The 26834-nt window shown below is 34.1% G+C and overlaps 1 protein-coding gene across 1 annotated transcript in view; it reads left to right on the top strand.

Annotated features, from left to right (window-relative positions):
• Positions 1-26834, top strand: part of LOC105516431 — a 43337-nt gene that overhangs the window by 1670 nt on the left and 14833 nt on the right. The gene's annotated exons all lie outside the window — the stretch shown is intronic.

The raw sequence follows: 26834 nt of genomic DNA, 5'->3' as shown, positions 1-26834 counted from the left end.
TGCTAGTAATAACTCAGGGGTAAGGGGGTCGAGAGAAATAAAAGAAAAGCGGGGGGTGAGGGTCTGTTAAAGCGGGGAGGAAGGATTAAGCAAAGCCTGTCTGGGAATGCACAGTGCAGATTTGCTTTAACCATTTCCTGCCCCTTCTCTCTTTATGCAAGGCAGAGAGCTGCCATACAATGTGATCCCACAGCACAGAATCCAAACCAAATCCTCCCCTTTCCTCCTCTTTCTACACAGTGGGCTCCCTGCTGTCAGAGTGAGCTAAACTCTAAACCTCCACTCACTTGCCCCTCTCCCCCACCTTCCAAGTGACTAGGGGGCAGGAGGCCTGGGTACCAACTACCAAAGGCACTTTGGACTTCCTCCTATAGGAAAGGCCAGGGGAACTCAGTGTTCTGTTTTCTTTCCCAGCTGGATTCCAGGTGCCAGTAGCCCAAACCTTAGGGTTTCAACAACAGTAATAATGGCAGCCGTTTGAAAAGAGGGAGGTATTTTCCTGTTGCAAAGTTAGTTGGGAATTTTGATCCCTGATGGATTATTTCCACCTCCACATTTTTTTAGCCAAAGGAATTCTAATAAAGTTTTATTTTGCTTTTCAGTCTGGGAGAAATAGATACCAGAAAGTAGAAATAGATAAATAATATTTAAGCTTAAGTTTTTAAAAATACTCACATGCCACTTAATGCACTCAGATCAACTCACCCACTATTCACTGCAGCTAATTTTTGTGGTGGTATGCATCGTTTCTTTAAAAGAAGAAAAAAGTTACTAGGAATCAGATCGATATTTTTCCCCTTTAAGGGAACCAACTTAGAAAATAAGAATTCAAGCCAAACAATGCAAATACAGGGCATATGTCACACATTTCTGCCACAAGGATCCCCCTAAACGTAAAACTTGCTGTGCCCAGAGAGGGTTCAGTCATGAGTAAATACTGCCCTCTGCTGTTCTATGTCAGTCTTACATCTTTAGTCTCCTGGTTTCTTGCTTAAAATTAAATGCAGAGACTAAAAGGATCTGGTTACAAGGCTAATTCCTCCTTCTTGCCTAGGGATAGCAGCAGAGAAAATGATCTTTAAGAATCTCCTAGTGCCTTTCTTATTTAGAGTAAAAAAAAAAAATCAAGAGTAGTAGGACAGATAACAAATTCAAGTCTTGATGATGCAGGCAGCCTGTAATTCAAAACTGATTTATGGAAACATGATTTCTAAAACTATCTCCAAATCCTCTGTTTAGGTTAAAAAACTAACTTCTACATATTCCTCTACTGTAATGTAATGATTTAACTGGAAACAGGCAAAAAAAGTTAATTTTAACCATTTATGTATTTTAAGACGTGAAAACATTAGACTCTAGACTTTTTAGAGACATTTTAAGCCTTTTTCTCAAAAATCCTATTTTTCTTAAGTTACAATCTAACACCATTATTTTTGGTATAATTTAGCCAAAAAATATTTGCAGATGAACTAAAGTGACAACTAAATTTTACACAGTTTTACAAATCATGACTATGTGTGATTTTAAGAGAATATCACTGTTTTGTTTTATTTTGTTTACTAATGCACTATTATTCAAGTATTTATAGAGAAATAAACAGAAAGGAATCATGCAGATACTTGTTGTAGGAGATCATGGACTTTTGTTGGTTTGCTTGTTTTTTTTTTTTTTTGCCTGTCGGATAATCTTCAGATTCAGTGTCAATAGTATTACATTTTCATTATATATGAGTGAATTTAATTTGGAGAACAGGTGAAAATCATTCATTCTGTGAAATGGAAAGTATTCAATCAGTGCAACATGTATATATTTTACTTTAACAAAATAAGATATGGAAAAATAAAGTAATACAGAAAATATCTATGGAGAAAGAGTACATAAAACATTTTTTGGACAATTTCAAAAGAGGGTTATCAAAAATTAGCCAATAATGTGATTATTTGAACAAGTAGAAACTTTGCCCATGATGACTACTTTAAAGTAACATATTCATTTATATGTTATGTATAAAACCTATACATAAATGTACAATCTACATATAGATATGTAGTAGATATAGATATAGATAGATATAGATATAGATATAGATATAGATAGCTACACAATTTAAGGTAAAATATAGAGCATGGTTTTAATAAAAAAGACAAAGGTATTTTGTTGTTATATTTCTCCTTTGCATTTCATGCATGCTAAGTACATGAAAGAAAGTAAACACATATAGAGATCATTGTATGCATGAAATATGCAAGAAAGCCATGGAATACATTACTAGGTAGATATTATAATGGAACACATTAATAAACAGTTACCATAAGAGTCATTTCTCATTGTACATTTTCTTTAATTAATTACCTTTCAAAAAAACAGCAAGTTAAGTTTATTTGTGCTTTTCTACGAAAGGCTTGTATGAAAAGTGTTGTTTAGTCAAAGCTTTTCATACAGTTTCTGAAGGGGAAGATATTCCCCGATGTTAATAGACTGTGGAGGACATACTTTTATGTCCAAATATAAAGGAAACCAGAGAATATCTCATTTGAACCTTAGAACGTACGTTAAAACAAATAACTTTGTACCAATTTGTTATGATCTATACACATTTGCAAACATTATTTAATTAAATGTATGAAATTATGTTTTAGTCATGTTTTAGACTCCAGGTGACAAAGACTAGGTTAATTAGATTCCTCAATTTCTAAGCCATTAGCAACATTATTCCAGAAAAGGGTATTCTCTCAACTTCCTGCTTTCCTCCCCTCTTCTCCTTTCTTCTCCTCTCTTCCCTTCCTTTTCCATCTCTTGTACTCCTTTCCCTTCCTCTCCCTTTTCTCCCTTTTATCTTTTTTAATTTTTAATTGTAAACTTACTTGATATAATGAAGTATAGACTACTGTAAGACTATTTTGTATTAGCATTTAATGAGCATTCTCTTGTCAGTATACTTTGACATAAATATTCTTTTATTGGCTATGTAACATTTTGGATTTTTAATAGAGATGGGGTTTCACTGTGTTTGCCAGGATGGTCTGCAAATCCTGCTTATCTCAAATTAAAAATATACTAACATGAGTAGTGATCAAAGACTGTGTATATCCTATTCAAAACATAAAATAAACCTGTATAGCATTTCATGCTAGAATAAACAGAGAAAAGGAACAATAAATGCCTTTAACTTATATGCAATATGTATATTCATCATGCCAGAGGAGTGTTAAGGAAAATAATAGTCTAGGTTCACTAGATTTTTAATGTATAAAAAAATTTTGAAAATACAGAACTGTTTGTACTACTACTTTCCAAAAAAATTAGCCAGGCATGGTGGTGGGTGCCTGTAGTCCCAGCTACTCGGGAGGTTGAGGCAGGAGAATGGCCTAAACCCAGGAGGCGGAGCTTGCAGTGAGCTGAGATCTGGCCACTGCACTCCAGCCTCAGCGACAGAGAGAGAAAAATTTTGGTGTAGTGCTTTGGGTACAATTCTGATTGGAGTGGATTAAAAAAAAACATGAGAGCAGAGAATTTGGAGACTTCTTTCTATCACAGATTATCTACTTTTAATATAACACAATAAATAATCAATAACAAAGGGATGTAGATTCTACATCAGGGAAGATTCTACATCTGTATCAGGGAAGGTGGTGAAAGGCAGCAGGTTTTGCTGAAGGAGAGGGCTCTTAGACTACACATATTTTGAACTGTAATCATATATTAATATATAATCTTGTGCTCCAGAGAAAACCAAAACATAAACTTTTTGTTCGTTTTGGGTTTTGTCTTTGTTTGTTTGTTTGTTTGTTTTTTGAAACGGAGTCTGGCTCTGTCGCCCAGGCTGGAGTGCAGTGATCCGCCCGCCTTGGCCTCCCAAAGTGCTGGGATTACAGGGGTGAGCCTGTTTAGAAATCGTTTTTTGTCCATGACTTAATGCAGTTTTCTTTTTATTTTTCTTGAGACAGAGTCCCCCTCTGTCACCCAGGCTGGAGTGCAGTGGCCAGATCTCGGCTCACTGCAAGCTCCGCCTCCTGGGTTTACGCCATTCTCCTGCCTCAGCCTCCCCAGTAGCTGGGACTACAGGCGCCGGCCACCTCCCCCGGCTAGTTTTTTGTAGTTTTTTGTATTTTTTAGTAGAGACGGGGTTTCACCGTGTTAGCCAGGATGGTCTCGATCTCTTGACCTTGTCATCCGCCCGTCTTGGCCTCCCAAAGTGCTGGGATTACAGGCTTGAGCCACAGCGCCCGGCCCGGAAATTTGGCTTTAACCGTGAATATAATTCTTCTTTTAGAAGAAATCTGATATTTGCCAGGACTTCTCATGTCTTCCGTGTATCAAATGTCACTTTGATTTTTTAAAGTTTTCTCTGTGCATAGTTCTGACTAACTTCTGCCTTGTCTTCCAGTTCACAAATTCTTATTCTGCTGTTTCGATCTGCTTTTAAACTCATCCATTTGATTTTCAATTTAATGAATGAATTCTTATACATAAACTTTATCTTATATTGTTTCACAGATAACTATCCTTTTCAGATATTTTCAAACTTGTTTTCAACTTCTTCAAGAATGTTAAATGTAATTTTACTGTTGTTTTATATTTGTGTCCGACAATTTCAATATCAGAAATATTTAATGGTCTGTTTCTGTTTTGTATTATTACTCATTTTAGTTGATCATAAATTGTTTTGTTATGTGATTGCTTATGCTTGAATGTAAGCTACTTATTTTCATTGAAAAATTATTTGTGGGTGTTCTTTGAGGCTTAAGGTAGGTGTGCCCCTATAAAGAAAATCTGATTATGTTTCTGTTAGGTGCATGTGGGATACTATTCATCGGCAACCACTACTGTCTCATTGAAGCAAAGATGCCAACAATAAAAAAGCAACAATATTTTATGAATTGCTAAGCTGCTAAATAAATAATAAAATACTCTCTTTGAATTTTTTGTTTAAAATGTGTTTTACACTCATCCAAGCTGATGTTATATGTCATTTTCTGTATGTATAAAAAGGAAACTAAATTGGGAAAAATAAATTGGGCAAGGCACCCTTAGATCATCTTCACATTGAAAATCCATCTGAAAGGGGTGAAGCATTTATTGAAAGGAAGAGTCCTCTGTCAATGACTGTGTATGCGTGTTAACGTACTGACGCTGCCTCTTCAATGCTCATGTACATTCAATAGTAATTAAGTCACAACTGCTTTCCAGCCTTTAAGAAATCAGTACCTATTTCCAGCTATTAAATATTACTTTGTGAAATATTAAAATGGGTCTCGAAAAAGTGAATATGAAAACAATAAAATATGATAATTCACAGCATAAGGTTTTGTTTTGTTTTAGGTTTTTTCTGTACCTACCTAGTAATATGATTTTGAGAGCTGCTTTGTAGCTTCAACTTCTCAGATTTATCCACTCCCACAACCCTGGTCTAATCAGTGTCAAGGCAACTTTATTTACTGTCTTTTGCAGAAGGCAAGGTGACTAAGAGTATATGTGTGTGTGTGTGTGTGTGTGTGTGTGTGTGTGTGTGTGTGTCTAGTTAACTCTTAACTGAGAACTTGGGATTTGAGGGCTCCAGTTTTAATAGGAAAATTTTCCTGTTAGACTTCATACCTCCAGAGATAGCTGACCATTTTCTCTCAGCTTTCACATCTTACCACACCTTAATAGCGAGAGCTCGGATTTGTAAACTTTGGTAAATATTCTGAGAGCAAAAACTAATTCATCATTGAGTTCATCTATGTGAGTTCTCAACTTCCTCTAGATCATATGGTAATTGCTATCATGTCAGCTGTTTGATCTCCTAAGAAAATACTTTAAAATTCAGTAATTTTAGTTCTTTTAGTGGTAAAATAATATCCTGATGTTCAGAATAATATCCTTCCAGAATAGGAAGGCTATCTTCATTATTTTTTCAAATATTTTCCTCTCTTCAATTTTCTTCTCTCCTTTGGGAAATCTTATTTGATTGTTATCTGTCATCCATGTCTCTTTAGCTTTTCTTGCTATCTTTTGGGAAAATTCCTGAATCTGATGCGCCAACTTATTAATTCATCCCTTAGGTCCAGTGTATCCAATCTGCAACTGAACAATGTTTTATTTTCTTTATTTCAACTCGTACTTTTTCATGCCTAATATTTCGACTTTATTCAAAAATAAATTTTTATTTTTGTTTTGTATTGGCAACACTGATCAATCATTTGTTTATCTTTAGCACAATTATTAATTGTATGTTCTTGTTCATATGTTATAATGCTTAGCTTCTTATGGCCTGTATTATCCAGTTTGTTTTTCTCTGAAGAATGGCTTTCTTTATGTGTTTAGTTATTTTGGTTCATCAGCTCGTTACACATTGCTGGTAATGTGTGTTGAGGAGGAAGCAAAGGCCAGGACTTAGTCTCTGAGTTTACAGCAGGGGTTAACAAACTTTTTCTCTAAACACAAGATAGTAAATATTTTGGGTTTTGAGAGCCAGACAATCCTTGTCACACTAGTGACTCCTGCTCTTGTAGTGTAACAGCAGCTTTAGATACTACAGAAATAATGGGCTAGGTATGGCAGTATTCCAATAAAACAATATTTATAAAAACAAGAAGCAATGCCAGTTTGTCTCACATGTTATCATTGGTTGACTCTGTTTTAGAGCACAGGAAATAAGCCTCAGAGGGAAAATCTACCAGGAAATTCTGTTAATCAATCCCATTTGTATTCTTGAATTTTAAACTGGGAGGTGAAGCATGATTAGGAGACAATCTCCCTAAATTGCAATATACAGCCATGGGGATTTTTCAGAGAGTAGAGCTAGTATGCTCAGTGCCTAAGGGCAGATGGCCAGTTTGCACCTATTTAATGAGGGTGCTGGTGTCTTAGCTGCTGCTGCTGAAATCTGCAGAAAGGCAAGAAATATTTGCCTCAAGGCAACACAGTGTAGTGAGAAAAGCTGTTTTGTTTTTTTTCTAAATAGTCATCCTTTCTAGCCTTTGACACAAACTATCTGGATTTCATTATTTCGTACTTAGATTTCTTCCTCCATTATCCATTACTCTTTATTATATATACATAATTTTCATAATTCATATATACATAATTTTTTCTGACTAGTAATTAATTTCCAAAGATTATGTGGAACCTGTGTGGATGTAAATAAGCTTAAAACTACATGATGAAAACTAGAATCATATTTTTTAACATCACACTTATGGCAGAAACAAAATGAAGGGTTTACTTTAAAGTCCGTCATAATATAGTACATGTGAGTATGTGAGCAAACCCACTGGAATGGAAATTGCTTATAGTACATGTGAGACTAGGTCTCTGAATATTGTGGCATTTGCCACAAACTAGTAATTACCTACCATAATTTAGAGAAACATCACAGTCCAACAACTGTTTTGTGACAAGCTAGCATTTTGTTGAAATATATGTCAAGAGTTGGTCATATTTTAATCTTTATTAGATATATATATATTTGTGTGTATATATATATATCCTGCTTATCTCAAATTAAAAATATACTAACATGAGTAGTGATCAAAGACTGTGTATATCCTATTCAAAACATAAAATAAACCTGTATAGCATTTCATGCTAGAATAAACAGAGAAAAGGAACAATAAATGCCTTTAACTTATATGCAATATGTATATTCATCATGCCAGAGGAGTGTTAAGGAGAATAATAGTCTAGGTTCACTAGATTTTTAATGTATAAAAAAATTTTGAAAATACAGAACTATTTGTACTACCACTTTCATTATCAATAGGAGAGTTCTACCAGAAGAGTTGAATCTAGGAACTATAATCACCTTTACTGACAGCTAACATTTTATCTTTTTTAAATTTTAATTGTAAACTTACTTGATATAATGAAGTATAGACTACTGTAAGACTATTTTGTATTAGCATTTAATGAGCATTCTCTTGTCAGTATACTTTGACATAAATATTCTTTTATTGGCTACGTAACATTTTGTTACAAAAATAAGCCAAAAAGTAGTTGTTCCTTTGATGCTGACATTCAGGATTTTTCTAGGTTATTTTGCTATTATAAGTAATGCTTTGATTATTGTCGTTCAATCACTCAACAAAGTTTATCAAAAAGTAAATATATGTCCAGTACTTTAATATTACAGAGAATACAGTGGAGAACAAAAGATATAACTTGTATAATATTTAGTCAGATTACAGAAATTTGAAAAAGAATGTAAACATTTAATCACCCTTATTACACAGTGTTAAGCTGCTTTCCATAAATGACGTACCAATGTACAATAGAAACAGAAGTATAACAGGGTTCTTTATTCCAGCAAAAAGGAGAAGTGTAAAATATCTTAAATCCTGACCCATGTAAGGGAGCTAAAAGAGGTGCCTTCTTTTAACATGAATTTCTACTATATTTTTATATTAGCTATCTGTATTTCTTTTTCTCATAAATTATTCATGTCTTTGCCCTTTTAATCGTTTGAAGTCTCAGATTGTTTTTTTGGTCATTGCTGCATTGTTGTTAAATCTATTTGGTTTCCTTTGTGAACATCTATCTTTCTTTTAAATTTGAACTTACCTTGTAACAATTGACATAACACCACAGGAGCCGGGAAAATAAAAGATTAATTTTGTTTTTTTTTTCCTGTGTCTAGCATGTTTCTTGGCACTCAGATAGTATTCAATGAATGTTTACTCAATGTCATACCTTATAAGGTGCCTAAAATTTAAAAAAAACTATTAGAAAAAAACAGCAGTAACAGATGGCTTATACCCCATAGTCTGAAACAGCATTTGAAATGTAATGGTGGTGGTACTCAGATGATTTCAGGGGGCTCAGAAGAGGATTTTGAATGGTACAAGAAATGAGAATTTTTAAAATATTCAATACTGTGATTTGACATTCAACCTCCATTGAAATCTTACAGTTCTCTTTTAATGTGCATTTTAGAGGGTTTTTGTTTGTTTGTTTGTTTTGTTTTGTTTTCAAAACACTCTCTCATCTGTTGTTCTTCATGTAATGTTCCTCTGCTTAGAACTTCTCAGGCAAACATACAGTGGAGGCTGAACTTCCTATTGTGTTAACTGTTTCTCTACTGGCCAACAGAGCCATGGATGCATGTCCACCCTGGTATGCCAGTGGCCTGTCCACGTGTTGAGAAGCCACAGTATCATACCATTTGCAGCTACAGCAAATTCCTCATCCCTGGATCAGTTACTTTGGTGTGTCAGTGAAGTTAATTATTCCAGTGAAGGCCTCCAATTTTTTCACCTTGCTGACTATGACCAGAAGTCACAGTGCCCATGGTGAGGTATTTCTATTTCTATAGCATTTCCAATAATTTAGAAATCACTTGATTACCTGTAGTAAGTGTCCTTTTTGAAACAGCTATACTATGTTATAGTTTCTGCAACTGGATCTTGACTGATACAATCATAGGTGAAGACAGTTATTTCATTTTCATTTCTCTTTCAAATAAAGGAGAAATTTTGTGATTGGTATCAGAACCTATAACATTGCATATTTTCCTTTTGAATAGAAAGTGATCTAAGTGAATAGTCCAATATGACAAGTATAATTTATCAAGATTTGATTAACATGACACTGTTGGAATACAAGATAGATTCTCTTTAGTAAATACCAGCATCTGAGTCAGAAATAGTGAACACACACACATTGAAATAAAGAAAAACCTTAACGTAGCATATGCTAGAAGACAAAGGAAAATTAGCAGAGGATCTCTGTAGTACTTAAATATTTTTGATATTTTATGGTGCTCACAACCCTTGTTAAAAGAAAGTACATTATCTGTATTACTTAGTTGGAATATTGCAGATGTTTCTAGTCTTTGTAAACATATCACAGCATCTTAATTCTTAGTTTATTTGAATTGCTCCTTAGTCATGTCTCTTTTTCATTCCATTCTTAATCACTGAGTCTGTGATTAAAAATGGCAAACATGTGTTTTGAGAAGAAACTAAGCTATGATTTTGGTTGTGGGTAGTAATTCCTGAGAGGCAGAACATATTAACCCCTTCCTCTCCACCTTGCTTATGAACTCACAAATGTACAGGTAAACAGTAAACACAAAGTAAAGCATAGAAAAATAGAACAGTTTTCAGTTCAAATATTGTTTGTACAAGGAGATGTTTCTGAAGAAATAAACAAATAAAAAGTGATGGAAAAGTGATAGCGGGGTATGGTGGCTCAAGCCTGTAATCCCAGTATGTTGGGAGGCCAAGGCAAGTGGATCAAGAGGTCAGGAGTTTGAGACCAGTATGGACAACATGGTGAAACCCCATCTCTACTAAAAATATAAAAACAAGGTGGGTGTGGTGGCAGGCGCCTGTAATCCTAGCTACTCGGGAGGCTGAGGCAGGAGAATTGCTTGAACTCGGGTGGCAGAGGTTGCAGTGAGCTAAGATCGTGCCACTGCACTCCAGCCTGGGTGACGGAGTGAGAATCCATCTCAAAAAAAAAAAAAAAAAAAGTGACAATATTTACAAAACAATGCTGAACCAAAATAGTATAAGAAATCACAGGATATTATTGTTGTTAAGACTCTTAATTTATACTATTAAATAAATATCAGTTTTGGAATCTGACAGTCTTTGGATCTAAACCTGACCCTATCTCCTATTCTCTGTAAGGTTACAAGAAAGTAATTTCAGTATTCCATGATTAAATTTGTAATGAATTTTTCTCCATTTGTAAAATGAGAGAACTCAACTCACATGTTAACTGAATTGATTGCTGCCTGCCAGTGTATGAGACACATCTTAATTTAATTAGAAAAAGTTCTAGATTAAAGTTAAATGCTGTTAATTGTGTGTATGTGTATATGTATAGAGAGAGAGAGAGAAAAAGAGAGAGGAAAATTTGAAAATGTAATTTCAATTTTTATGGAAGAAACATAACTGTATTCATGTAAAAACAACACTGAATACTTGGATAGACAGAATTTTGAGATATATAGTAATTTCCTAAAAACTCTGGAGGAAAACAAGAAAAATAATATAAAGTAAGCATATATTCATAGGTAAAGTTAAATGCGATAATATGGTTACATAAAAGAAAGTATGAATAGTGCATTTATTTTAACCTAAGTTTAAATAAATTCCAATGGAGTAGATTCAAACTGGACAATTATTAAAATTAAGTGCTAAGAAAATAGCAAAATCATATAAAGTTGAATATAAGCCTATATAGTCATAGCTAATAAAGGTTTTATCATATTCTAAAACAATAATTCACTTCAGGAAATTCTAATGTCATGTTAATACTCTTAGTAAAAGCAAATATGTCACTGAATATTAATTACTATAGGCAATAAATACTACTCTACAGTTCTGTCACCTGATTCTTTTGGGAATATATACATTACATTTGGATTGCGGTGACTCTTCGGCACTTTGTGAGTCCAAGGCTGGCAGATCACTAGACATCAAGCATTAGAGACCAGCCTGGCCACCATGGCGAAACCCTGTCTCTACTAAAAATACAAAAAAGTTAGCTGGGCGCGGTGGCGCATGCCTGTAGTCCCAGCTAGTGGGGAGGCTGAGGCAGAAGAATCGCTTGAAACGGGGAGGCAGAAGTTGTGATCCGAGATCGCGCCAACTGCACTCCAGCCTGGGCGGCAGAGCAAAACTCTGACTCAAAAAGAAAAAATGAATTTAATTTTATAAAAAGTTTCCGTTTCTATTGAGTCAGCAGATTGATAGCAACAGGTTTACATTACACGTTTTGAGGGACTAGACCAAACCATTTCTCTTATCCCCAGTAGGTCTAAGACTTGTATTTTTTTTCTTTTTTAAGGACTTTCTTTATAATAACAATATGGTTTAAAATAACTATCTTTGCTTTGATAATCTGTGCTTCATCTTTGCTTCATAGGTATGATGGTTAATGCCTCATGGTAGACTACTGCTTGCAAATGATAAGATTTCCTTAGTTTTTAATCCCTTTTTGATGATTACATTTATAATACAATTACATAATTCAAGACACTAAATTGATGCTATTTAGAAGGCTGATTGAGATGATATATTATACAGATTTAAATCCAATTTTTATGTCTTCAATAATTTTGCTAAAGTTTGTGATAATTTTGCTTGATTTCAGTATTTTGTATCATTGATAACCCAGTTTTGTGCTTGATAAATTCTAATCCTAATTCCACTAAAGAGCTCTTAGAACTAAATGCTTTCGTTTGCTATCTGTACTGGAGGTACATTGGATATAGGCTTCTTTTAAGATTCATGTATACACCCACACACACACTCATTTAGTCAATGGATGGTGATGTAGAACTGTAATAATAGTAATAGTGCATTGGGTAAGTATAGCATATGCATACATGAAATGAGTAAAGAAAATGTCATAAAGGATGCATTAAGGAATTGGGAATATTTTATTAAACAAACCTATACTACACAGGAAGTGGTAATGAGTTACTTGAAAGTGACTTACATCAGTTTAATATATATATATTACAAACACTGTGGAACCCACTAACATTTTTAAAAGTAGTATAATTGATATGCTAATAGAGGAGAGAAAATAAAATCATATAAAATGCTCAAGAAAATCAAGAGAAATCAGAAAAAATGAGAAAGAAAACAATATGCAAGAATTATTATTTAAAAGTTACGTATAGTAGATGTTAATTCAACTTATCAATAATCTCCAAGCAAGAGTCGTCAAAATGCACCAACTGAAAGACAGAGAGAAAGCATAAAATTGTGCTTTTTTTATAGAAAACCTTAAAATAGTAAATACTCAGAAAGTTTAAAAGTAAAAACAGGAGAAATATATACAATGCTGATAATAATTGTTTTAAAACAGAGCAGCTACACTAATTTCAGAGGGAGCTGACTTCAAAATAAAGAAAATTATGAAGAATTATGAGAGATATTATATAATAATAAAGGGATTAATTCTCTAAGAAGATGTAACAATCCTGAGTAAGTATGCACCAACAAACAAAGCACCAAAATATGTAAAGCAAAAACTGACAAATTGAAAGGAGCAATAAACAAACTACTGCTAAAACTATCGTAATTAGAGACTTTAATAGTCCTCTTTTACTGATTAATAGATCTGAGAAGCACAATAACCTTAAGGATAGTTTGCTTGAACAACACATTCAACTTGCTCTGGTTGACATTTACAAAATCTATTCAACAACAGTCGCAAAACATTCTTCCCAAGCTCACTTAGAACAAAAAATAGACCTTATTCTTGGTTGTTAAATACACCTTAACATATTTAAAATAATATAAATTATACAAAGATTGTTTTCTGACCACAGTGGAATTAACCTAGAAATCAATAACAGAAAGATAGCTGGAAAATCTTCAAATATTTGGTAATTGAACAATACTTTTAAAATAAAAGATAGATAAAAGAAGTGTCTCAGAAGAAACTCTGAAATAAATGAAATTTTGAAATAAATGAAATATTTTTTGAAATAAATGAAAATTTAACACATCATAATTTGTGGGATGCAGTAAAATAACTTCTTAGAAAAAAATGTATATAGCATTATGTAACAAACAATATATTATAACATTAACATCATGTAGGTGACGGGGTGATGGGTGCAGCAAACCACCTGGCACGTGTACACCTATGTAACAAAACTGCACATTCTGCATATGTACCCCAGAACTTAAAGTATAATAATAAAAATATTTTAAAAAATAAATAAAATCAAAAAAAAAAAGTTGAGCACACCAACAACAAAAAAAGCAAATAAGAAAGTTATAACCAGTACTAAGTTTCCACTTTAAGAAACTAAAGAGAAACAACTCATAACTAAAGAAAGTAAAAGGAAATAAATAATATAACTTAGCACAGTAATCAGTAAAATTGAAAAAAGAAACGCAATAGAGAATATCAACATAATCAAAAGCTGTTATTTTGGAAAAGATAAAACTGATAAACCATAATAAGCAAGTAAAAAAGGGAGAATGCAAATTGCCAATATCAGAAATAAAATAGAATTCACTAATATTGAGTGGATATTAAAGGATAATTAAATAATACCTGACATCTCTATGTCCATGCATTTAACAACTTAGATAAAATAGGACAACTCCCTGAAAGACACAAAGTACTAGAATTTGTAAAAGGAAAATAATAATCTGAATAGGCCTATATCTGTTAAAGAAATAAAATTGATAATCGATATTCTTCCAAAAAAGAAATCACCACAACCAGATAATTTTGTTAGTCAATTATAAGAAATATTTTAAAAAGAAACGATATTAATTCTCCATAATATCTTTTACAAAATAAAAGCAGAGGAACATTAACACATTCAATGAGAACAGTATGATCCTAACATCTGCTCAGTAAAGGGTTAACTCAGCAAGTCAGAACTGCCCAAATCTTGCACATTCCAAAGAAAGGATTGTCTTCAGGAGGACAGGTTGTTGTCAGATAGGATACCGGGAGATAATTTCTGAGCCTGTCTGATAAGAGTATGATTGGATGTATAAGTCCTGGACTATGCTGCATGAGTTTAGGCAGATGGTTTATTCTACTGTTGTAATTTATGGTAAATACCTGTTTTTAAATGCCTGATGTCCTGGGCCACACTGTAGAAGACTGGCCTCTCAGGGGCTGGAGACTAAGTAGTCATACAGGGACTGCATGCCTACATGTCTCACCTTCCAATAAAATTCCTGGACATCAAGGCTCAAGTGAGCTACCCTTGTTGACAAAATTTCATGTTATCAAACATCATCATTGAGAGAATTAAGTATTCTCCACGTGACTTCACCGGGAGAGGAAACATGGGAGCTTCTACCTTGTTTCTCCAGGACTTCCTCTCTTCACGTTTTTCCTTTGCTGATTTTAATCTGTATCCTTTTCACTGTAATAAACCATAAGTGTGAATAGGACAGTTTTTCTAAGTTCTCTGAGTCTTTCTAGTGTGAAAATTTTCAGAATCAACATGGATTTTTTAAAAACCTGACAGATAGAGCCAGGAAAGGTTATGAAGAGAGGATTCTTATGCTTATATGCCTATTAAAAAAAAGTATTGTAAAAGACTCTGCAAAGATGTTAACTTTGAACAGAGGCCACTGCAACCTTTCACAAGAAAATACCACTGCAAGCATATCTGCTTCTGTGCTTCTGCACACAGCAAAGGAAACTGTCAACCAAGTAAATAGACAACCTACAGAATAGGAGAAAAGATTTGTAAACTATAAACTGACAAACGTCTAATATCCAGGATGTAAAAGGAACTTACACAATTCAACAAGCAAAAGTCGAATAACCCTATTAAAAAGTGGGCAAAATACATGAACATATACTTTTCAAAGAAGACATACAAGTGGCAAAAACACAAAGGAAAGACATGCTTGTCATCGTGAATTATCACAGAAATGCAAATCAAAACTACTAGATACTAGGCTGGGCACAGTGGCTCATGCCTGTAATCCCAGCACTTTAGGAGGCCAAGGCAGGTGGATCTCATGAGGTTAGAAGTTTGAGACTAGGCTGGCCAACATGGCGAAGCCTTGTCTCTACTAAAAATACAAAACGTTAGCCGAGTGTGGTGGTGCATATCGGTAATCTCAACCATTTGGGAGGCTGAGGAACGAGAATTACTTGAACCTAGGAGGCAGAGGTTGCAGTAAGCTGAGATGCACTACTGCACTCCAGCCTGGGCAACAGAGCCAGATTCTGTCTCAAAGGAAAAACAAAATCAAAAATAAAAAAAACTACTAGACACCGTCTCACACCAGTCAGAATGGCTGTTAAAAAGTCAAAAAACATCAGATGCTGACAAGGCTGCAGAAAAAAGAGAACACTTATATACTGTTGGTGGAAATGTAAATTAGTTTAACCATTGTGGAAAGCAGTTTGGAGATTTCTCAAATAAAGCAAAATGAGCCAGAAATCCCATTACTGGGAATATATCCAAAGGAAAATAAATAATTCTACCAAAAAGACACATGTACTTGTATGTTTATCACAGCGCTTTTCACAATAGTAAAGACATGGAATCAACCAAGATGCCCATCAAGAGTGGACTCGATAAAGAAAATGAGGTACATATATGCCATGGAATACTGTCCATGACAAAAAATGAAATCATATCCTTTGCAACAACATGGATGCAGCTGGAAGTCATTTTCCTTAGAAAATTAACACAGAAACAGAAAATCAAATACCACCTGGTGTCACTTATAAGTGGGAGCTAAACATTCAATACACGTAGACATGAAGTTGGCAACAATAGACACTGAGGACTACCAGAGGTCAGAGGTGGGCAAGGGTTGTAAACCTGCCTACTGGTTACTATGCTCACTACCTGGACGACAGGATCAATTGGACCCTAAACCTCAACATCAAGCAACATACCAAGATAACAAACCTGCATATGTACCCCCTGAATCTAAAATAAATGCTGAAATCATGAAATAATAACCATAAATAACAAAAAATGTTGATGGCAAAGGTGCATGTGATAGATGATTTTACATAATTGGGATATGAGTCTTTTTTACAGTTGTTGGTTAAGGTAAAGGTTTCCCTTTACTTACCTAAATGTGCACATAGTATACTAAGGCAGAAGTTATTTCCATTGAAATGTTCTACTCTCAAATAAATATATTTTTCTTTCAGAGAGCACCTCTTTGTTATTTAATTTCACACTAGCATTTTAGTTGACACTTGGGTTGTTAGGCACCCCCAAACTGGATAAAGATATTGCAAGACAGAAAAAGCTCCAAACCAATATATTTAATAAACTCAAACACAAAAATCCTCAACAAAATATTATCAAATCAAATCCAACAATGTGATTTATACATCATTACCAAGTAAGACTTATTCCTACTGAAATAGTACTAGTAATGCTTGATCTACAACAAAATATCCCTCAGTGTAATCCAACATATCAGCAGGATAAAGAAGGAAAATTATATAATCCTATCAATTGATGCAGATAAAGTAATTGACAGAATACATCACCCATAATGATAAAAAGTCCCAGCAAACTATTGAAGAACTTTCTCAGTTTGATAAAGAATACCTACCAAAAACCCTACAGACTATATCATATTTAAGTATGAGGAACTGGATATGTCTCTGAGATCAGGAGCAAAATCAGAATGTCCTCTCTCCCTACTTCATAGTCAATATATTATATAAGTCCTAGCTAATTTAATAACATAAGAAAAGGAAATAAAAGATATACAGATTGGGAAGAAAAAAATAAAATCATCCTTCTTTATCATTGACATGAATATGTGAAAAATCAAAAAAAGTTAACAAAAAACTTATATCGATGGCATTTGTTCTTAATAAGATGTGATAAAATGGCACCTTACCCCTGTGGTCTTCTGCCAAAAACTCCACAATGCCACTCTAATAATAGGAAAAAAATCAGACAATTCCAGATCGAGGGACATTCTGCAAAGTAATTCACCAGTACTTTTGCCAAGCTCATGAAAAATAAGAAAATTCTGATAAACCCTTACAGTCAAAGAAATATAAAGAAACATGATGATGACTAAATGTAACATGATATTCTGTATGGGATCCTGGAATAGAAAAGGACTTTAGATTAAATCTTAGGAAATCTGAATAAAGTATGGACTTCAGTTAACAATAATATATCAATATTGGTTCATTAATTGCAACAAATATACCATAGTAATGCAAATGTTGAAAATATGAGAAATTGGGTGTGGGATGCATTTGAACAATCTGAACTACTGTCACATTTTTCCTGAAAATCTAAAACAACTTCAAAATTTTTAAAAAGTGATTTTAAAAGATGCTTTTGTTGCTGGCTTGATGTGGGTAAAGCCTGGCTGAAGACAGCCTCAAATAAAGATGACAAGAGCAACTTAAGCAATGACAAACCTGGTGTACCATGTAATTTCCTACTGGATTCTGGCCTAATTAAAACTGACCTGGCAAAGGTCTGCCTGAAGAGTCAAACTACGTAGACAATTATTAGAATTCTTTTTTTCCATGTTTGGTTTTTAAGTCTAACAACAGGTTTTGGTAACATCTCTGTAAGTAATGCATAATTTTTGTTAGAAGGTCTTTAGGTTCATTATCTATCTAACATTCCAAACAATAGAAACCCATGTTGAAGGGGAGAATTATTTTAGGATCTGTCTGTAGTCTCCTGTCATATTGATTTACAAATTAGTATCACTGAAGCACATCTTAGTTGCATGAGAAAAAATGAGAGCACTGATTCATCATCTTTTCAAAGCAAGTTGTTTATTGTATATTTATAGTGGAAGGGAAAAAATACTAAAATGTCTTCTAATGAGATAAACTATTTACATAATGAATGACTAATATGTTGAATGAAGATAAACTAAATTTAAAGTGATTGTATGATAATTGAAAAGTGTAAAAATGAACAGTGCTGAAAAGTAAAAATAAAGTACCTGTAATTCCACTACTAAAAATAACTGTTCCATATTAATGCTTCATCTTATTGTTTGTTTTTTCCCAAGTTCTTACTATAAACAATTTCACACAATGAGCATCTGCTTACTCCTCACTTACCGACATTCAATAATTCTTGATATTTTAAAATGTTTGCTTTCCCTTTATGAATATGTTATAATTTATCTGATTTAGTTGCAAATAATTTGGAAACATCTTAAAACTTTACTTTGAATTAAAAGCAAATGTCTAAATATCTGTGTAGGACATTCTCATACATAACCAAAATATATTTTCAGACCAAACATATTAATAATTTCCTATCAACTAACTAGTTTATAGTTAATATTGAAATTGTTCCTCAAATTTCTATTATAAATGTTTTATTTTCATATCAAAAAGGGTTCACAGTTGAATTCAATTATATCGTTTTAATTTTTTAAATTTTGTGAGGCAGAGTTTCACTCTTGTTGCCCAGTCTGGTGAGAAATGGCACTATCTCCGCTCACTACAAGCTCCTCCTCTTGGGTTCGAGCGATTCTCCTACCTCAGTCTCCCAAGTAGCTGGGATTATAGGCACCCACCACCACACTCAGCTAATTTTTATATTTTTACTAGAGATGGGGGTTTCACTATGTTGGCTAGACTTGTCTCGAACACCTGACCTCAGATGCTCTGCCCACCTAGGCTTCCCAAAGTGTGTTACAGGCATGAGCCACCATGCCTGGCCACTCATCTAATTCTTTAATGTGCTTTTCAAAACATTGACTTTTTTTTTTTTTTTTAATGTTCTGGGGTACGTGTGCAAGATGTGCAGGTTTGTTACATATGGAAATCTGAGCCACGGTGGTTTGCTACATCTATCAACCCATCACCTAGGTATTAAGCGAAGCATGCATTAGCTATTTTTTCTAATGCTCTCCCTCCACCTCACTTCCCAACAAGCCCCAGTGTGTGTTGTTCCCTTCCCTCTGTCCATGTGTTCTCATTCTTCAGCTGCCACTTATAAGTTAGAAGATGTGTTTGATTTTCTGTTCCTGTGTTAGTTTGTTGAGGATAACAGCTTCCACCTCCATCCGTGTCCCTGCAAAGGAAATGACCTCATTCCTTTTTAAGGCTGCATAGTATTCCATAGTGTATAAGTACCACATTTTGTTTGTGGAGTCTATCCTTGATGGGCATTGTGGTTGATTCCATGTCTTTGCTGTTGTGAACAATGCTGCAATGAATATATGTGTGCATGTATCTTTATAATAGAATGATTTACATTCCTTTGCATATATACCCAGTAATGGGATTGCTGGGACAAATCGTATTTCTGGTTCTAGATCATTGAGCAGTCACCAAACTGTCTTCCACAATGGTTGAACTAATTTAAATTTCCACCAACAGTGTAAAGGTGTTCCTATTTCTCCCTAACTTTGCCAGCATCTGTTATTTTTCTTGACTTTTTTTTTTAATAAATAACCTTTTAGAACAGTTCTAGGTTCACAGCAAATCAGAAAGAAACAGATTTCACATATACCCCCTGCCCTCACACATGCATAGCCTCCTCCATTATTAATATCCTCCACCAGAGTGGTAAATTTGTTACAACCCATGAATCTACATTGACGTATCATTGTCCAGCAAAGTGTGTAGGTTACAGTAGGGTTCACTCTTGGTGTTGTGTGTTCTATTGGTTTTGACATACATCCACCCTTATAGTATCATACAGAATAGTTTCGCTGTCCCCAAATTCCTTTATGTTCTGTCTACTCATCCCCCACTTCCCCTTAACCCCTGACAATCGCAGATCTTTTTACTGTCTCTTTAGTTTTGTTTTCTCTAGAATGTCAAACAGTTGGAATCATAGTCACACAGCATATACGCTTTCAGGGTATGTCACTCAGCAACGTGCTTTTAATTTTTTTCTATGTTCTTTCATGGCTTATTAGGTCATTTCCTTTTTATAACTAAATGATATTCCATTTTCTGGTTGTCTTTCCATGGCTTAATAGATCATTTCTTTTTAGCATTGAATAATATTCCATTGGCTGGGTGTACTGCAGTTTACTCGTCCATTCACCTACTGAAGGACCTATTGGTTGCTTCCAAGTTTTGGAAATTATGGAGAAAAAAAAAGCTGTTATAAACACCATACACAGGTTTTTATGTGGAGATGAGTTTTAACTCTTTTGTGTAAACTCAGGGAGTATTATTTCTGGATTGTATTAGAAGAGTGTGTTTGCTTATATATTAAATTGTCAAATTGTATTCCGAAATATCTGTACCATTTTGCATTTATAACAATGTCTTAGTCTGTTTCCTACTGCTATCATAGAATACCACAGACTGGGTAATTTATGAGATGAGATTTATTTAACTAGTTGTTCTAGAGGCTAGAAAGTCCAAAGTTGGGGGTATACATTTGTGGTGAGGGCCCTTTTGATGCATCATAGCATGACAGGTGACGCCACACGATGAGGAAATGTGTGCTTGAGACAGAGAGAAAGAGGTTTAATCTTTATACTTTATCAGCAGTCTACTTGCGAGATAACTAACCCACTTCCATGATAAAGGTAAAAAGCCCATAGATCTCATAGAGCAATGACACAATTGAGACTACAAAGCAACTAGACAGCAACACTATTACTGAAAGAAAACCTCACATATCAATATTAAAGTTGAGCATAAATGGTTCAATTAAACAAGAAGATTTAATTATCCTAAATATACATGCAGCCAACATTGGAATACCCAGATTTATAAAACAGTTACTACTAGGCTTAAGAGAAGAGATAGACAACCATACAATAATAGTGGGTGACTTCAACACCCCCCCTGACAACATTAGACAGAGGCAGAAAACTTCAAAAGAAATTCTGGACTTAAATTTAACATTTGACCAAGTGAACATAATAGACATCTACAGAATACTCCACCCAAAGACCACAGAAAATACTTTCTTCTCATCTGCACATGGAACATACTCGAAGACTGACCACATGTTCAGTCATAAAGCAAGTCTCAATAAATTCAAGAAAATAAAAATCTTATGAATCATCTTGTCATATAAGAGTGGAATAAAAATAGAAGTCAGTACCAAGAGGAACTCTCAAAACTACACAAATACATGGAAACTAAATAATGCACTCCTGAATGACTTTTGGGTAAACAACAAAATTAACAAAGAAATCAAAAAAATTTGAAACAAATGAAAAATACAAACACAACATACCAAAACCTTTGGTATATGACCAAATCAAGGTTAAGAGGGGAGTTTGTAGTGCTAAAAGCCTACATCAAGAAGTTAGAAAGATATCAAGCTAACAACATAGCATTGTATTTAAAGGAACTAGAAAAACAAGACAAACTAAACCCAAAGCTAGCAGAAGAAAAGAAATAACTAAAATTAGAGCAGAATTAAAAGAAATTGGAACAACAACAACAAAAATACAAAGGATCAATGAAACAGAAAGTTGGTTCTTTGAAAGGATAAGCAAGATCAATAGACCACTAGTTACATTCACAAAGAAAAAAGAAAGAAATTACAAACAAGCACAATCAGAAATGACGAAGGTGACATTACAACTGATCACACAGAAATACAAAAGATTCTCAGAGACTACTGTGAACGTCTATATACACACAAACTAGAAAATCTAGAGGAAATGCATAAATTTCTGGAAACATACAAACTCCAAGATGGAACCAGAAAGAAAATGAAACTCTGAACAGACCAACAATGAGTTACAAAATTGAATCAGTAATAAAATGTTACCAGTCACAGAAAGCCTTGGACCAGACAGATTCACAGCCAAATTCTACCAGACCTACGAAGAATACCTGGTACCAATGCTACTGAAACTATTCCAGAAAATCAAGGAGAAGGGAGTTCTCCCTAACTTTTTCTACAAACCAGTATTACTTTTATGCCCAAATCTGGCAAGGACACAACAACAGCATAAAAAACCTCCAAACCAATATATCTGATGAACATCGATGAAAATATCCTCAATAAAATACTAGCAAACCAAATCCAGCAGCCTATCGAAAAGATAATTCACCAAAATCAAGCAGTATTTATTCTTGGGATGCAAGGTTAGTTCAACATATGCATATCAATAAATGTGATTCATCATGTAAACAAAATTAAAAACAAAAACCATGTGATCATCTCAATAGACACAGAAAAAGTATGTAATCAAATCCAATATTCCTTCATGATAAAAAACTTTCAACAATAGAGGCATTAAAAGAACATACTTCAAAATAATAAGAGCCATCTATGACAAACCGACAGCCAACATTGTACTGAATTGGCAGAAGTTGGAAGAATTCCTCCTAAGAAGTGAAATAAGACAAGAGTGTTCACTTTCAACACTCCTATTCAACATAATAATGGATGTTCTATCCAGAGCAATCAGCAAAGAGAAAGAAACAAAACGCATCCAAATAGGAAAAAAAGCAAGTCAAATTATCTCTGTTCATTATGTGTTTCTATACATGGAAAGCCATGAGGATTCCTCCAAAACACTCCTAGACCTAATATACGACTTTCGTAAAGTTTCAAGATGCAAAACAAATGCACAAAATCGGTAGCATTTCTATACATCAATAATGTTCAAGCTGAGAACAAAATCAGGAATGACACTGAACTCTTACCTGTCACCATATACAAAAATTAACTCAAGATGGATCAAAGACATAAATGTAAGACTTCAAATGATTAAAATCTTAGAAGAAAACCTCGTTATAATCTTAGAAGAAAAATAAAAATCTTAGAAACTTAGTTACAAGTTTCCTTTTAAGATAAAAATCTTAGAAGAAAACTTAGTCATAAGTTCTTTGCCTAGGCCAATGTCTGGAATAAAAATCTTCCAGACCTCAAGAGCAGTGGCAACAAGAACAATAATTGACAAGTGGGATCTCATTACACTAAAGAGCTTTTGCACAGCAAAAGAAGCTATCAACAGAGTAAACAGACAACTTGAAGAATGGGAGAAAATATTTGAAAACTCTGCATCTGACAAAGGACAACTATCTAGAATCTATAAGGAACTTAAAACAGCAAGGAAAAAAAAGATTAAAATGTGGGCAAATGACAAAATTAGGCATTTCTCAAAAGGCATACACTCAGCCAACAAACATATAAAAATATGCTTAATATCACTAATAATTACAGAAATGCAAATTAAAACCACAATGAGATACCATCTCACATCAGTTAGAAGGGCTATTATTAAAAAGTGAAAAAAATCACAGATGTTGGTAAGGATGTGGAGAAACAGGAACACTTACACACTGTTGGAGGGAGTGTAAACCGCTTCAGTCCCTGAGGAAAGCAGTTTGGAGATTCCCCAAAGACCTAAAAATAAAACTACCATTTGACCTATCCATCTCATTACTATGATTATTACTAAGGAAAATAAATCATTCTACCAAAAAGACACCTGCACTCATATGTTTATCACTGCAGTATTCACAATAGCAATGACATGGAATCAACATAGGTGCCCATCAATGGCGGACTAGATAAAGAAAAGATGGTACTTATACATCATGGAATACTATCCAGTCATACAAAGAATAAAATTACGCCCTTTGCAGTAGCATGGGTACAACTGGAAGGGATTATCCAAAGTGAATTTATGCAGAAACAGAAATTTAAATACTTCATGTTCTCACTTATATGTAGGAGCTAAACAATGGTTACATACAGACATAAAGATGTCAATAATAGACACTGGGTACTCCCAAAGTGGGGAGGGAGGGAGATAAGCAAGGGCTGAAAAACTACCAGTTGGGTATTGTGTGCATTATTTGGATGTTACCTTCAATAGAAGTCCAAACTTCAGCACTATGCAATATATCCATGTAACAAACCTGTACATGTACCCCCTGAACCCAAAATTTTTTAAAAAAGAAAATCTTAGACCCACCTCTAGAATATTGGTAATTGCTGAACCAGAAACTTCATTTTTTACATAATACTATGTAAATTCAAGTTTCAGAAATACTTTAAGAAGCACTTTGAGATTTAATGATCCACATTGTCCTTAGTAAGTTTTTCAGCACCAAATTTCTTAGAACTGACCAAGTGACCAGTAAAGACAAAAAAAAAAAGAAAACAAAACAAACAAACATAAAAACAGAACAAAACCAAAAATAAAAACAGAACAAAAACAAAAAACACCATTTTTTTGTTAAAACAAACAAAAATGTTTTACATTAAGCCAACTCGGTCATTCTCACTTATTTGATTCCATCACCCTGCCTTTAAAAAAAATTCTAGTTAGATTTCCGCCTGGGACCTCTTCACTTTCTAATTCTTTTCAGCTCAATGCTTTTCTCTCAGGTGTTTTCATGGCTCATTCTTTCTTATATAAGCCCAGCTAGATGTCCCCTTCTCAGAAATTTCTTGTCCAATTTCCATATTTAATGTTGTCTTCCAACAGTCACTCACTATTAGAGTATTTTGCTTAATTTTCTTCAGTGCAGTAGTCACTGCTTGAAGTTATGCTGGTTATTTGATTACTTGTTCATAAAGTGTCTGGTCCTCTAGAATGTAAGCTTCATGTGGGTAAGAACACTTGACTTACTGAAGTTCTATGTGTGCTTAGAACAAAACATACCTGATAGTAAATATTCAACAAACATATGTCAACCGAAGAAATACAAGGAACATTATTACTAGTTGTATTTTCTACACCTGAATTATCTAAAGCCTCCTTTAACTGCAGTTTTAAGCAGCTATCAAGGTCTCTTTCCTAAGATGACAGCAAATAGTTACGGAAGATTGCAGTATATTTTAAATAGAAGCAGAGATGCAACATTATTAGGTATTTTTAATTTTAAAAAGTTCGAGTCATGGATCTCTTTAGTGCCAAATTAACTTAAATCCTGAGTGCAGCACATGCAGCACTGTACCTTAAACTTTTGAGGGTACAGTAGCTCCCCCCTTATCTACAAAGGAAAGTTCCAAGATCCCTGATGCACGTCTGAAACCTTGGAAAGTATCCAACCCTATGTATACCATGTTTTTTACACATGTATATACATACATATACACACACACACATATACATATGTGTGTGTGTGTGTATATATATATATATATATAAAATAGTGGAAATTGCGGCTAAATGACTAACAGGTAGGTAGTGTAGTATGAATATGCTGGACAAAGGGATGATTCTGGACTTGGCTGGACAGAGTGGGATGAAGCAGGACAGTGTGAGATTCCATCACACTACTCAGAAAAGCGTGCAATTTAAAATTGATGAATTATTTCTGGAATTTTTCATTTAATATTTTCAAAACAGAGTTGAATATGGGTAACTGAAGCCACAGAAAGCAAAATCATACATAAGGGGGGATTGCTGTGTATCATAGATTTTTAAAGTGTTGGCGAAAGATAAAATCAGAACAGTAGGCTCAAGTTTAGTGATTTTCTTTTGTTTTGACTTGTGAAAATTATGTAATAAAATTTTCTTGTTTTTACTTTGGAGATATAGTCCACAGTTATTGCAGCAATGTTTTTAGGACAGGATTTCACAAAACACCTCTAGACTCTTATTTTAAAATTTTGGACTTTCCTCTACCTATAATTTTTAGGGGAAGTGAAAGATGGTGGTCTTTCTTTCTTTTCTTTCTTTCTCTTTCTTTCTCTTTCTCTTTCGTTCTCTTTCTTTCCCTTTCTTTCTTTCTTTCTTTCTTTCTTTCTTTCTTTCTTTCTTTCTTTCTTTCTTTCTTTCTTTCTTTCTTTCTTTCTCATATAACACTATGAAGAAGAAGTAAGAAAAATTATGTGGAATAGTAAATGGGTTTTCCCTAACTGATACTTTACCGAAATTATCTGACAATTGTAATGATTTTGAAATGAAAAGTGAATAATATGGCCTGGCGTGGTGGCTCACGCCTGTAATCGCAGCACTTTGGGAGGCCAAGTTGGATGGAACACCTGAGGTCAGGAGTTTGAGACCAACCCGGCCAACATGGTGAAACCAGGTCTCTACTGAAAATACAAAAAATTAGCCGGGTGTGATGGTGGATGCCTGTAATCCCAGCTACTCGGGAGGCTGAGGCAGGAGAATTACTTGAACCCAGGAGGCGGAGGTTGCAGTGAGCCGAGATCGCACCACTGCACTCCAGCCTGTGCAACAAGAGTGAAACTCCGTCTCAAATAAATAAATAAATAAATAAATAAATAAATAAATAAATAAATAAAAGATAAGTGAATAATATAATATCAGCTCTTAAGGAAATAGATTCTTTTGCTCATGTGACTTCATGAAAGGAGAGAAAACATTGTAATAGATATGGTATGGATACTTCTAAGGAGAAGAAATTGGCAACTGCATCATATAAAACTTGATGGGGATCAAAAATATAAATCTTTTTTTGTTTGTTTTTTGAGACGGAGTCTCGCTCTGTCGTCGAGGCTGGAGTGCAGTGGC

This window comes from Colobus angolensis, unplaced genomic scaffold, assembly GCF_000951035.1.
Source record: "Colobus angolensis palliatus isolate OR3802 unplaced genomic scaffold, Cang.pa_1.0 Scaffold280, whole genome shotgun sequence".
Lineage (NCBI taxonomy): Eukaryota > Metazoa > Chordata > Mammalia > Primates > Cercopithecidae > Colobus > Colobus angolensis.
The sequence above is the reverse complement of the archived record's forward strand: the minus strand, read 5'-3'. Positions and strand labels throughout refer to the sequence as shown.